Source organism: Nomascus leucogenys, chromosome 6 (genome assembly GCF_006542625.1).
Source record: "Nomascus leucogenys isolate Asia chromosome 6, Asia_NLE_v1, whole genome shotgun sequence".
NCBI lineage: Eukaryota > Metazoa > Chordata > Mammalia > Primates > Hylobatidae > Nomascus > Nomascus leucogenys.
Genome location: NC_044386.1, coordinates 75,217,767 through 75,232,961, shown reverse-complemented (window position 1 = coordinate 75,232,961; position 15,195 = coordinate 75,217,767). Strand labels below are relative to the sequence as shown.

General features: G+C 38.5%; 1 protein-coding gene across 1 annotated transcript in view; it reads right to left on the bottom strand.

Moving 5' to 3' along the window:
* Positions 1-15,195, bottom strand: part of GABRG3 (gamma-aminobutyric acid type A receptor gamma3 subunit) — a 562,783-nt gene that overhangs the window by 541,060 nt on the left and 6,528 nt on the right. The window lies entirely within an intron of this gene.

Genomic DNA, 15,195 nt, shown 5'->3' with positions numbered 1-15,195 from the left:
ATATCGACATAACAAAGGACAAAAAAAATATGATCACTTCATGCTGAAAAAGCATCTGATAAAGTTTAATATCACTACATGATAATCCTCAAAAAACTGGGTGTAGAAGGAACAGATCTCAACATAATAAAAGCTGTATATGACAGACCCGCAGCTAGTATCATACTGAATGGGGAAAAAACTGAAAGCCTCTCCTCTAAGATCTGGAACATAACAAGGATGCCTACTTACGCCACTGTTATTCTACATAGTACTTGAAGTCCTACCTAAAGCAATTAGAGAAGAGAAATAAATAAAAACATCCGAATTGGAAAAGAAGTTATCAAATTATCCTGGTGTAAAGATGATATGATCTTATATTTGGAAAAAACTAAAGATTCCACAAGAAAATCATTAGAACTGACAAATTTAGTTAAGTTGCAGGATACAGTTTAACATACAAAAATCAGTAGCATCTCTATATGCCAAGTGAACAATATAAGAAAGAAATTTTAGGCTGGGCGCAGTGGCTCATGCCTGTAATCCCAGCACTTTGGGAGGCCAAAGTGGGAGGATCACGAGGTCAGGAAATCGAGACCATCCTAGCTAACACGGTGAAACCCCGTCTCTACTAAAAGTACGAAAAAATTAGCCGGGCATGGTGGCGGGCACCTGTAGTCCCAGCTACTCAGGAGGCGGAGGCAGGAGAATGGCGTGAACCCAGGAGGTGGAGATTGCAGTGAGCCCAGATCGTGCCACTGCACTCCAGCCTGGGCGACAGAGCGAGACTCCATCTCAAAAAAAAAAAAGAAAGAAAAGAAAAGAAATTTTAAAAGTAATCCCATTTACAATAGCTACACATAAAATTAAATACCCAGGAATTAACCAAAGATGTGAAAGATCTCTGTAATAAAAACTATAAAACACTGATGAAAAAAGTGAAGAGGATATCAAAAAATGGAAAGATATTTTATGTTCATGGATTTGAAGAATCAATATTGTTAAAATGTCTATACTACCCAAAACAATCTAAAAATTGAATGCAATCGCTATCAAAATACCAATGACAGTTTTCACAGAAATAAAATTTTAAAAAACTATCCTAAAATGTATATGGAATCACAAAAGACCCAAAATAGTCAAAGCTATCCCAGGAAAAAAAAGAAATTGCACGAATCATATTACCTGACTTCAAATTACATTACAAGGCTATAGTAACAAAAACAGCATGGCAGTGGCATAAAAACAGACATGTAGACCAATGGAACAGAATAGAGGACCTGGAAACAAATCCATACACCTACACAGAACTCATTTTTGACAAAGGTGCTGAGAATATACACTGGGAGAAAGAGTGTCTTCAATAAATGGTGCTAGAAAAACTTGATATTCATATGCAGAAGAATGAAACTTGGCCCCATCGCTTGCCTTAACAAAAATCTCATCGTGTAATACCAGCACTTTGAGAGGCCAAGGCAAGTGGATCACGAGGTCAGGAGTTCAAGACCAGCCTGGCCAACATGGTGAAACCCCATCTCTATTGAAAATACAAAAATTAGCCAGGTCTGGTGGCACATGCCTGTAGTCCCAGCTACTCGGGAGGCTGAGGCAAAAGAATCACTTGAACCCGGGAGGCGGAGGTTTCAGTGAGCCAAGATTGCACCACTGCACTCCAGCCTGGGTGATAGAGCAAGACTCTGTCTAAAAAAAAAAAAAAAAAAAAATCAAAATGGATTAAAGGCTTCAATCTGAGACCTCGAAATATGAAACTACTACAAGTACTACAAGAAAACACTGGGGAAACTCTCTAGGGCACTGGTCTGAGCAAAAATTTCCTGAGTAATAGCCCACAAGCAAGGCAACTAAAACAAAAATGGACAAATGAGATCATGTCACATTAAAAAGCTTCTGCATAGCAAAGCAAACAATCAACAAAGAACAAAGTAAAGAGACAACTGACAGATGGGAGAAAATATTTGCAAACTATCCATCTGACAAGAGATTAATAACCAGAATATATAATGAGCTCACATAAACATTATAGGAAAAAATCTAATAATCTGATTTTTAAATGGGCAAAAGATTCTAATAGACATTTCTCAAAAGAAGATATACAAATGGCAAACAGGCATATGAGAAGATGCTCAACATCACTGATAATCAGAGAAATGCAAATCAAAACTATGAGACATCATCTCACCCCAGTTAAAACGGCTTTTATCCAAAAGTCAAGCAATAACAAATGCTGGCAAGGATGTGGAGAAAAGGAAACCCTTGTGCACTGTTGGTGGAAATGTAGATTAATAAATCAATATAGAGAACATTTTGGAAGTGTTTCAAAAAACTAAAAACAGAGCTACCATATGATCCAGCAATTCCACTACTGGGTATATACCCAAAATAAAAGAAATCAGTACATGGAAGAGATATCTTCATTCTGATGTTTGTTGCAGCACTGTTCACAATAGCCAAGATTTGGAAGCAACGTAAGTGTCCATTGACAGATGAATAGATAAAGAAAATGCAGTGCATATACATAAGGTAATACTATTCAGCTATTAAAAAATGAGATCCTGTCATTTGCAATGCCATAGATAGAACTGGAGATCATTAAGTGAAATAAGCCAGGCACAGAAAGACAAACATTGCATGTTCTCACTTATTTGTGGGATCTAAAATCAAAACAATTGAACTCACGGACATAGAGACTAGAAGGATGGTTGCCAAAGGCTGGGAACAGTAGTGAGGACGAGGGAAAGGTTGGGATGGTTAATGAATAGAAAAGAATAGTTAGAAAGAATGAACAAGACCTAGTATTTGATAGCACAATAGGGGAACTATAGTCAAAAATAATTTAATTGTACATTTTAAAATAACTAAAAGCATATAGCTGAATTCTTTGTAACATAAAAGATAAATGCTTGAGGGGATGGATACCCAATTTTCCTCGATGTGATTATTATGCATTGCATGCTTGTACCAAAATGTCTCATGTACCTCATAAGCATAAATACCTACTATGCACCCACAAAAATTAAAAATAAAAAAATTAAATAAAATCAGTCAAAAACTAAATCATCCAGCAATTCCACTCTTACATGTATATCTAAGAAAAATAAAAACATTTATCCATGTAAAACTTATATACATATATTCATAGCATCATTATTCAGAATATCCACTATTGAAAAACAAAATGCCTATTTAATGTTATCAGTATTAACTGATGAAGAGACAAACAAAACACAAACACAGAATATGATTTGGCAACTAAGAGAACAAGATGAAAGAAGTACTGATACATGCTATCACACTGATAAACCTTGAAAACATTTAAGAAACTAGTCACCTATTCTAATGGTTCCATTTATATCAAACGTACATTACAGGGAAATCTATAGTGATAGAAATTAGATTATTGGTTACCAAGGGCTCAAAGAGGAGTGGCAAGGATAATGTGGAGTGTCTACCCCGAGTGAGCAGCTTTCTCCTTTTTGCAGAGATGAAGATGTTCTAAACCTAAATTATGGCTGCACAATATTGTGAATATACTAAAAGCCACTGGATTGTGCACTATAGCTGGATGAATTTTATGGTATATGAATTATATTTCAATGAAAATGTTTTCACATAGGCAAAATAAAAATATTTTCAGCCATATTGAAAGGGTATAATATTAATTGAAGGTAGACTGTGATAAGTTAAAAATGTATACAATACTATAAATCTTTAATGCAACCACTAAAATAACAATAAAAAATTGTAGTTATGGCTAATTAGGAAAATAAAGGAAGACAATTATAAAAAGACAAGAAAGGAGCAAAAAAAGAAAGAAAACAAATAAAAAGATCATAAACTGAAATCAAACTGCATCAACAGCGACAGTAAATATAAATGGTCTAAAGACTCCAATTTAAAGACAGAGATTATTGGATTGGGCTTTTTTTTAAAGGCAAGATTCACCTATATGCCATCTACAAGAAACGCATTTTAAACACAAAGACAAACATAGGTTAAAAGTAAAAGGATGGAAAGACGTATATACCATACTAACACTAGTCAAAGAAAAGCTGAAGTGGCTATTTTAACATCTGACAAAGTAGATTTCATAGCAAAGAATGTTGCTAGGTATAAAGACTTTCATTATACAATGATATAGTGGTCAATTAATTAAGAAAACATAAAAATCCTAAATGCATTTACCCCTGGTAATAATGCTTCAAAATTCATGACTCAAACACTGATAGAACTAAAGAAAAATACAGCTACAGTTATTGCTAGAAATATCAAGATTTCACTCTTGGTAACTAATAGAAATAGCTAGAAAAGCAGCAAGTAGACTTTAACAAAAGTATAAACCAACTTCACCTAATTTGTCTCATTTATGAAACAACTCCATCTAACAACAGCAGAATATACATTCTTTCCAAGTACACAGCATGAGAGACCATATTCTGTGCCATAATACAGCTCTCAATAAGCTTAAAAGGATTTATGTTATTCAGAGTATGTTCTTTAAGCACAGTGTAGTTAAATTAGAAATCAATAACTGAATGATATCTGGAATAACCTCAAATTTGAAAAATAAATACCACACTAAATACTCCATTGGTCAAAGAAGAAATCGAAAAGAAAATTAAGAGCTTTTTTTACTGAATGTCAGTGAAATTAAAACACTGAAATCTGTAGGATGCTAATAAAGTAATACACAGGAGGAAATTAATAACACTAAATATGAAAATTAGAAAAGAACGTCTCAAATCAATGCCTTCGTCTTCCACCTCAAAACTAGAAAAACAACACATGAAACACGAAGTAAGCAGAAGAATGGTTATCAAAATGGAAATCAAGGAACTAAAAAACGGAAAAACTATTCGGATTCAGTAATTCTTGGGGTTGGGCTCTGACTTCTAGCTCTTCCGGCGGTTCTGACGTAATGCCGGGTTTGTGAACTGTTGGGCTAGATGTCCTTTAGAATCCCTTCATACCATGATATCCTAGGAAACTATGATCTTGCGTCTACATTGGTGCCTGAACTATGGATTATGAGAACGATAATCTGATCACTATAGGCACAGTAATACTTCATAAGAGGATCGGTAAGATATCTTGGATATGGATGTTAATTACAGACTGATGAAATGCAGACAGCTGAACTGAAAGTTCAATGTAAGGCAAAGCATTTACGACAGTAAAGTTGTCTAAGGGCTCTATTCTGGTACTCATAAACCAACCCGAAACAGAAGCCGAAGCACTGTGTGGAGCTGGGAAGTATGGAAGGCACCTGACACCCCCTGTCATCTTATGAATTATGGCGCGATCTTGGCTCATTGCAAGCTCCACCTCCCGGGTTCACGCCATTCTCCTGCCTCATCCTCCCGAGTAGCTGGGGACTACAGGCGCCTGCCACCACCCCCAACCAATTCTTTTGTATTTTTAGTAGAGACGGGGTTTCACCGTGTTAGCCAGGATAGTCTCGATCTCCTGACCTCATGATCCACCCACCTCGGCCTCCCAAAGTGCATTACCTGTAATTCTTACAGCAGGACTTGGATATAGGTTTAATTATCTCGTTTAGAGACAGAAACCCACGGTCCAGTGAGGCTGTCTCTTTCACTCTGAAACCTGCTGGTAACTGGTGGGAGAACTCATTATGTGAGTCCAGATCTTTTCTCACTCAAACACTTTCTAATCCACATTGCTCAATTTCTGGAGCAGTAATGAATAAACATAAGAAACAGATCATGTGTTATTCTATGAACTGAGCTGAATATTCAAATCAAGACCAGTCACTAGATTATAACCTCAGAACATGTCACCTGAGTTATTTGCCAAACAGCATATAAGAAAAAATAAAATACTTAGATGCTGAAACCTCATTATATATTCCCTATTTTTGAAATCCAGCACATTTTTTTTTTTTTTTTTTTTTTGAGACAGAGTCTGGCTCTGTCCCCCAGGCTGGAGTGCAGTGGCACCATCTCGGCTCACTGCAAGATCCGCCTCCCGGGTTCATGCCATTCTCCTGCCTCAGCCTCCCGAGTAGCTGGGACTACAGGCGCCCGCCACCACGCCCTGCTAATTTTTTTGTATTTTTAGTAGAGACAGGGTTTCACTATGTTGGCCAGGATGGTCTCGAACTCCTGACCTCGTGATCCGCCCACCTCAGCCTCCCAAAGTGCTAGGATTACAGGCTTGAGCCACCGCACCCGGCCCAGCACATATTTTTAATGAACTGTGAAGTGCATGGGTGGGCTCCAACACAGCACTGTCTCACACGGAGCTTTACCTCGATAGGGGTGGCATGATGCAATCCTATGTGCCCAGGTGTGTGTGTGAAGGGTCAGCTGCCCAAAGTGGTGAGGAAGAGGTGGGGAAAGTTCAGCCGCCAACATGTGTTAAGCTGAGGTCTGAACCCGGCGGCCTTTGGATGTCTACTTAGTCTCTCCTGGAGATGACAGGTATAATTTCTCTACAAAATTTATTCTCCACCTCCCTTATGCATTTGAATTAACTTTGTGAGAGAATCAGTTAACTAACTCTACAGTAATAGCTTTTACTTCAAGCACAGCAATTAAGAATGTCTGTTTCCTCTCCTCCTACATCTGTTCCGAGAGTGGAGTGAATACATTTGAATTATTTTCTGGATATACAGTAATTGCTGGTAAATGACAAGTCGTTCGTCTGCACGGTGGGCTGTGGATTTCAGGTGAGGACTGGCCAGGCTGAACTACATGAACAGCTGACACAGTTACCAGATGTGCATGAAGAAGGAAAAGGTTGGTTTGATTCATTGAGTCAGAGGGGTGGTCCAGCAGGCAGCCACCAGCCTGGGGCACCTAGATGGTGAGTCGTCAGGACAGAGTGGATTGAGGGACCCCAAGATATCCCACACTCTACCTCCAACTCCCACTTCCTTCACCTACACTGTGGCATTTGTACTTTACTACTTTGGATTAAAACATTGTGTCTCCTATTTTTCTTAAAATATGGAAACAATCAGGATGAAGGACTATTGTATGCCTTCATTATCAATCATAATATCTTAATCATACATCTGGTTCTTTGTACGGCCCTTCATACACTCCAAAATTCACTCAAACAGGGCGTTCCAACATAATCTCTCAAAACCTGTGGCAGGGCATAGCGAGGTTATTCCATTTATACCAAGACCAGCTCAGAAAAATGCAGGTGGGGTGCTTCATCTGCTTTCGACTGGCTAATCCAATCCTCTCGGAGGTGGCCCATCTGTGACCAGTGCTCCCTCAGCTTCCAGCCTAGAGTTCTATGGCAACTCAACTGTGCTTATAATTTTTCACTGAAAGACATCAAGGAGCTGCATAAGAAGACTTGTTTAAAAATTATACTTCAAGGCCCACATTTTATTGCTTTTAGTTGTTTTAAAACCTAGTATCTGCAACAAAACTAACTCCTGACCTATTTGGGGGACACAGCCCCACTCTTCAGTCATTTTCTGTTTCAGCTTCCTCATCTAGGAATGGGCAGGGATTCCTCTCGCACTGCCCAGCAAGGAGTTGTATGCATCATCTCAGCTATTCTGAGTCAGTGCTCGGTGTCATGTCCAGCCTGGAAAGCTGGAAGAAAGCAAGCCCTGGTGGCACCTTTCTCCAGTGTTCCTGCCCAGGTGGGGTGTGTGGGCAGCCCCAGCACAGGAGGAGGCTGGAATCTCCTGCCATGGGCTGCAGCCATAACACACCTCACCTCCTCACCATGCAACCAGCTTCAGCAGATACTGAATATTCTTATTCCATATTTAGCAGAAGTTTCAACTGAACTGGGAAAATACATTTTAGGAAAGCCCGGAACAGAAGTTCGGATATGCAAACACTCGAGGAAGCCCTCTAGCTGTTGATATGGCCAAGAGAAGATGATTCAGATGTTTTGCCTGGATTCAGTGAACCTATCGGTCAGCATTGCCCAGGACTCCACAGAGTGTCTATTCACCTTTAAAAGCCAATATGTAACCTTCTGTTTTTCCCAGCATGACCATATTTGGCACAGATTGATTGCCCACATACTGGGGAGGGAATCTGTATTCTCTAATCATCTGTTTTCAGTAGAGTGGTTCAAGTTTCTTGAAACCCTGAAGGAAGTGAACTTCACCTAGGTCATTTCCTTTTCGTGATTTTCTTATTAAAAGGTTTATCCTCCTCCAGCCTTTCCCAGCTCACATGACAAGATCTGTTCCGAGATAAGTAACACCCTACATCACCCTGAACCAGCTAAAGACAGGGCTGAAGCTTTCCTTAAAATGATGGATAAAGAAGGGGAACTAAAACAGATACATCCATAATTTAGAAGTTAGCTGAGAAGAAATAATGTCTAGGAGAGTAGTCATTATTTTTAAAACATAATGATCACAATTTGTATTATGAAAACTAATTAGAGGATTCCATGCAGATTTGTTACTTCCACGCAACATGAACGAACGAGTCTATTAAATCCCATCTATTTGTTGTTAAAAATAACAGTGATGCACAATTGTTTCCTGATGACGGATTGCTCTGCTGCAGTTGGACCACATATGTTGGGAGATGCCAACATACATGGATGCCTCTATAGTTAGGAATTGGAAACTGTGCCTTAGGGGGGAGAAAAAGACCAGTCCTCAGCTGTACAATGTGGAAAGTACACAACAATGTTGTAGAAACTGTTCACGTCACACCATACCACATTATCTTCAAGACAGGCCTTCAAAATGTATTATCCTTGTTTCAAAGATGAAAAAACTGATGCTAGAAGAAACCACCACCACAGTGGGGAGGTGGGGAAGAGGCATGAAATGAGGGAAGGCTTCCTGTAGGGGGCGACAACAAGGCTCGAAGACAGGCATGGTGATCTCAGCACAGACGGGAAAAACTGGCCAGGACAGCAGCAAAATCAAGGGTCCAGAGGAATAAAACAGGAGGTCTAGCGTCCCTGAAGTACCAGGCACATGATTCACAGAGTCAGGAAATGATAGTGGAGAAGTAGAAAAGAAACAGATACTAGTTTGAGGCTCGAGGCTTGTCTCTTTATGTCTTTTTAAAATTATTTTCCTCTTAGAGACAGGTTCTTGCACCATCGGTAGATGGTAAGCCTGGTAAGGCTGGAGCCCAGTAGCACAGTCATAGCTCACTGCAGCCTTGAACTCCTGGACTCAAGTCATCCTCCTGCCTCAGCCTCCTGAGTAGCTGGGACCACAGGCATGTGCCACCACACCTGGCTATTTATTATTATTGTTGTTGTAGAGAGAAGGTCTCTATGTTTCTCAGGCTGGTCTTGAACTCCTGGGCTCAAGCAATCTTCCTGCCTCAGCTTTCCATCCTTATGTCATTTTTAAGGGGCTTGGTCTTTATCTGAGAAACAAAGTGCAACTTTCAAGAGTTTCAAATTAAACAGATTAATTTAGACCAAAGTGGGAGTGCCCCTATCTACTCTGAAGTGCTATCTGGAGTCCCCTTCCTTGTCTCTCGCCATCAGAAGATCGCAAGTGTGGAGAACCTCCCGGGGGCTCCCAGGGTGTGCCACGGTCAGGGATGTAAAGGAGGTGAGCAACAAGCTGGCCTCTCCCACAAACTAATAGTAAATCCACGTACAGCACATTATGTACATATAAGTTCACTGCACCTTGATGAGGGATGAGAAGGCCTGATGGTTATAGCAAATTAAATTGGCTAGATTTGAAAAAAAAAAAAGTCATGAGAAAAGAAAAGGGATTCAGATGTTTATAGGAAGTTATCTTTTAAAGCAGAGCCCTTCTGAGCCATGAAAGAAAATGGTTTCTAATTCAGTATCTTTTACCAGGAGAGCTGTTCTTGGGCAGTGACTCTGTTTTCTGATTGAATATCATCAAGTTGCTGGGTTCTGCCAATGACACATGATTTAGCATTTAAACGTGACACGCAGACAAGTCGTAATTTGTCCCAGTGATCATGGGTGCTTTCATCAGCCCCCTCTACTGCCCCAAGGACCGGACGATGATCGTGGTGGAACGTTAAAGTCGCGAAACCAAAGAGGAGCATCCTACCTCATGACTTTATGTTTAGTTGTTTGTTAAAAATCTTTTCACTCACAAAGCACAGAGCATGTTCTCACATGTGATGATGACTTATGACGACTAAATGACAGGATTCCTTAGGGGAGTTGCCTTCTTTGAAATGAACATTTGTTCTTGGTGTGTACATATGCTGTTTTATTTGGGAAATTCACAATTCCTTGTGTACACAATGGAATAATCTCTAGGATTGTGAATTTTGCTTGCCTATTGCACATGGCATCACCTTGGTATATCTTCTTGCAAGTGCTGCATTGTTGGGGTGCGAGGAATATTTTTGAATAGGCTTGCCTTGAGTTTTCTACAAATAGTGCAATGGTCAAATCATCTTGCTATAGAGCCAGAGAGATCTGGGTTGGAAGCCGAGCTCACCCACCGTCTCCCCATTTGCAATTTTCTACCTCAGGGGATCCATGTGGTGCCCAGTGATACCATGAGGAAGGTGCTTCACTGTAGCCTACCACAGGATACATGAACTTCCAACTGGACTTAGCTTATCCAGAGGGGCAAGGAACCAGTCTCGGGTATCTTTGCTCTCTGACTGAGCAGTGTCTGACAATCAAGGAGGAAATCAGTAATATATTCTAAAGCATCTCTTTCTATATAAATGCAGAATTGCTGCACACTCTTCACACTGGAAAGATTTTCTATCTAATTAGGATGCAAACACTGTGGTGACAATTGAATTTGTGAACTTGTGCAATGGTAATTTAGATATATCACTCACTGAAGAAATATTTTAAAGCTGGAAGGAAAGTTAAGAGTCATTTTAGTCCCTCTCCTTCATTGCATAGGAGAGGCAACTGAGGCATGAAGGATGATATGATTTCTCCAACACTGCACTAGACACGATCTTCAAAGTCTCCCACACTACACACATGGATTTTGAAATTCGATGGCTACTGGAATCAGCATAGTTCTAGGTCCTGCTACAGACATGCTGGAGTCCTGGGCTTGGAAAAATGGAGGGACAGTGTGCCTGGGCAGTGTGAGTGCTAGCAAGCTGTCAGGCAGTGGAGCCTCCTGAAGGAGAAGAAGCAAGCCACGGTCAGGCACATCCTTCTGACGGTGCATCTGCTGCAATCCCCACTTCCCCTTACTGTCACCACAAGGCCGGTGTATGCCTGTACCAGCAATGGTATGTGTCACTTCCCTCCTGGCCAAATATACCACTCCTCTTTTGGGTCAGAATCTACTTTTTAATCTATCAATTGTCAATCTATTAAAATAATCAATAGAAAACTAGACAGAAAATAGGCAAGGATATAGAACTGAACAACACTATCAGACAACAGGATGCAGTCCATCCATTGATGGCAGGATGCATACTCTTTACAAGGCCGTGGAGCATTTGCCAAGACAGACCATATCCTGGATGGTAAATCAAACATTAACACATTTAAAAGAATTAAACTCATATAGAGTATATTCTCTGATCATAGTGGAATCAGACTAGAAATCCATAACATATAATAGGAATATGTACAAGTACTTGGAAACTAAAAACACATTCTCTTTTTTTGTACAGAAATGCTCACAGCAGTTTTATTCACAAAAGCCAAAATTTGGAAACAATTCCATTTCAAAACCTAAAACACAATGATCAATCTCCCTCTTCACGAGTAAAATTTGGGAATGTTTCTCAGTTGAAAAATCATGTCCTTGTTGGGATGAAAGTTCTCTATGAGACCAAGCTTGTTTTTTTTTTAAACTTTTATTTTAACTTCAGGGGTACATGTGCAGGTTTCTTATATAGATAAACTCATGTCATGGGGATTTGTTGTACAGATTATTTCATCACCCAGGTAATTAGCTTAGTATCCATTAGTTATATTTGCTGATCCTTTCTCTCCTCCCACCCTCCACCCTCAGATAGACCCCAGTGTCTGCTGTTCCCCTACAAAACAGGCTTCTAAATAATTCATGAGTTAAAGAAAAAAAATCTCAAGGGAAATTAAAAAATACATTGAACTGAATGAAAATGAAAATACAACATACCAAAATTCATGGGATGAAGTTAAAGAAGTACAGAAAGCAAAAGTTCCTTACATAAGAAAAGAATAGTCTCAAATAAAAGAATCTAAGTTCTTTTTTTTTTTTTTTTTTTTTTTTGAGATGGAGGAGTCTTGCTCTGTGGTCCAGGCTGGAGTGCAGTGGCGTAATCTCGGCTCACTGCAACATCTGCCTCCCAGGTTCATGCCATTCTCCTGCCTCAGCCTCCTCAGTAGCTGGGATTACAGGTGCCCGCCACCACCCCCGGCTAATTTTTTTGTATTTTTTAGTAGAGACGGGATTTCACCATGTTAGCCAGGATGGTCTCGATTTCCTGACCTCGTGATCCGCCCACCTCAGCCTCCCAAAGTGCTGGGATTATAGGCATGAGCCACCGCACCCGGCCAAAAGAATCTAAGTTCTACTTCAAAAAGAAGAAAATCAAAATAAACCCAAAGCAAGAAAAATAAAGGAAATAATAAGTATAAAAGCAAAATTGATGTAATTGGGAACAAAAATAATAGAAAAACTATCACACAAAAAGTTCGTTCTTTAAAAAGGCCAACAAAATAAACCTCTAGCAAGACTGACAAAAAGAGGAAGATGACACAAGTTACCAGTATCAGAAATGAAGCAGGGATATTATTATAGGTCCTACAGACATCACAAAAGATTATGAGGGAATATCATGAACAATGCTAAACACATAAATTTGACAATTTTAAAGAAATGGACCAATTTCTTGAAAAAAACCACCACAACTCTAATATGAAAGTGATAATTTGAATAGACTTATTAAGGAAGTGAAAAAACTCCCAGAAAAGAAATCTCCTGGCCCAGAGAGTATCACTGGAGAATTCTATCAAACATTTAAAGAATTAACACCAACCCTTATATAATCTCTTCTAGAAAACAGAAGATGAGGGAATACGTCCCAACCCATTGTATAAAGCTCATATTACCCAAGACTCAAAAAAATAGTCCCTTAAACACAGACATGCAAAAATCCTTAACAAAATATTAGCAAACAGAATTCAGCAATATACAAAAGGAGGTATTATTAAACACCATGACTAAGTGGGATTTACTCCGGGGATGCAATACTGATTCAATATTTGAAAATCAATTAATATAATCCACCATATTGACAGACTAAAGAAAAAAATCATATAATCATACCAATTGATGCAGTAAAAGGAAGTCTTTGGTAAAATTCAATGCCCATTCATGATTTTTTTAAGTATCATGAAACTTTTTTTTAATGTATCAGAATACTAGGAATAGAGAGAACTTTCTCAACTGGATAAAGAACATGTACAAAATACCTCCAGCTAATAACATACTTTATGGGGAAAGACCGAAGGCTTTGCCCCTAAGATCTGGAACAAGGCAGAGATGTCCATTCACACCACTGCTGTTCAACACAGTGCTGGGAGTTCTAGCCAGTGCAACAGGCAAGAAAAAATAAATAAAAGATACCCAGATTGGACAGCAAGAATGAACACTCTCCTTATTTGCAGATGACAATGATGGTGTACATAGAAAATGCCAAGGAACCTACAAAACAAACAAACAAAAAAAGTCCCAAACTTCTATAACTAATAAGTTCAGCAAGTCAGAGAACACATCAACATACCAAAATCAATTGTATTTATGTATATTAGAAATTAACACAGGCAAAATGAAATGTTAAAATACAGTACTATTCGCAATTGCTCCAAAAAACAAAATACTTTGTCATAAATCTAACAAAATACATTCAGGACATACCTCTTGAAAACTAGAAACCACTGACATAAGAACATAAAGAAGATCTAAATAATGAAGAGACCTATCATGTGCATGGATTGGAAGATGCAACATAGTAGAGATGCCAGTTTTTCCAGATTGATATCTACACTTAACAAACTCCTACCAAATCCCAACAGGATTTTTCTGTAGTTACAGAGAAAATTATTCTAAAATTTATATTGAAAAGCATACGAACTATTAGAAGTTAAGATGAGTTAATGTTGAAAAGGAAGAATAAAGAGGTTGACTTACTTGTTCCAATTTGAAGATTTATTATACAGCTATGGTAATAAAAATTGTGGGTATCGACAGAGTGACAGACACACAGATGAAACAGAGCGAAACAGAGAACCAGAAATAACCCACACCAGTCGAGCCAGCTGATTTTTGACAACTTCATAAAAGCAATTCAGTCAAGGAAGGATAGTCTCTCCAACAAATGGTGCTGGAGTAATTGGGCATCCATGGAGGGTGGGGAAAAGAAATTAGATCTAAATCTTACATATTTATTTTACATAAAAATCAAAACAGATAAATTAAAATGTAAAGGATGAAATGATAAAACTTTCAGAAGAACACAAAGGAGAAAATCTTCAAGAGCTAGGGCTTCATGCAGAATTCTTAGACAATACTCTAAAAGCATGCTCCATAAAAGAAAAATCAATAAATTGGATTTCATCAATATTAGAAATTTTTCCTCTGTGAAAGATGCTATTAAAAGGATGAAAAGCAAGCTACGGATTTGACATAAAGGATCATACCTAGGATATACAGAGAACTTTCAATTTCAGCAGTAAAAAAAAAAAGACCAAATAATCCAATTTTTAAAAGGGCAAATAACATGAAGAGACAATTCAATGAGAAGGCTATACTGATGGCAAAATAAATAAATAAATAAATAAATAAATAAATAAATAAATAAATAAAAGAAGAGTTCAGTATCACTAACAATTAGGGAAATGCAAATTAAGACAACAATGAGGTATCAACCTATTAAATATACACCTATTAGAGCGGCTAAAATAAAAAATAGTGAAAATACCAGTTGCTGGTGAGGACACGAAGAAACTGGATCTCTCAGATATTGCTGGTGGAAACCAAAAATAGTGTATCCACTTTGGAAAACAGTTTGACGGTTCCTTAAGCAATTAAACATACTTCTGGCACACAACCCACCAATTGTACTCCTGGGCATTTATCTCAAAAATACAATCTTTTGCTCACATAGAAACCTGTATACAAATGTGCTCAGTCATTTTATTTGCAATAGACAAAAACAGGAAACAATCAAAATGTTCCCCAATAGATGAATGGCTAAAGAAGCTGTGATACACTCATACCACGAACAATTATTCAGCAGTAAAAAAGAACAAACT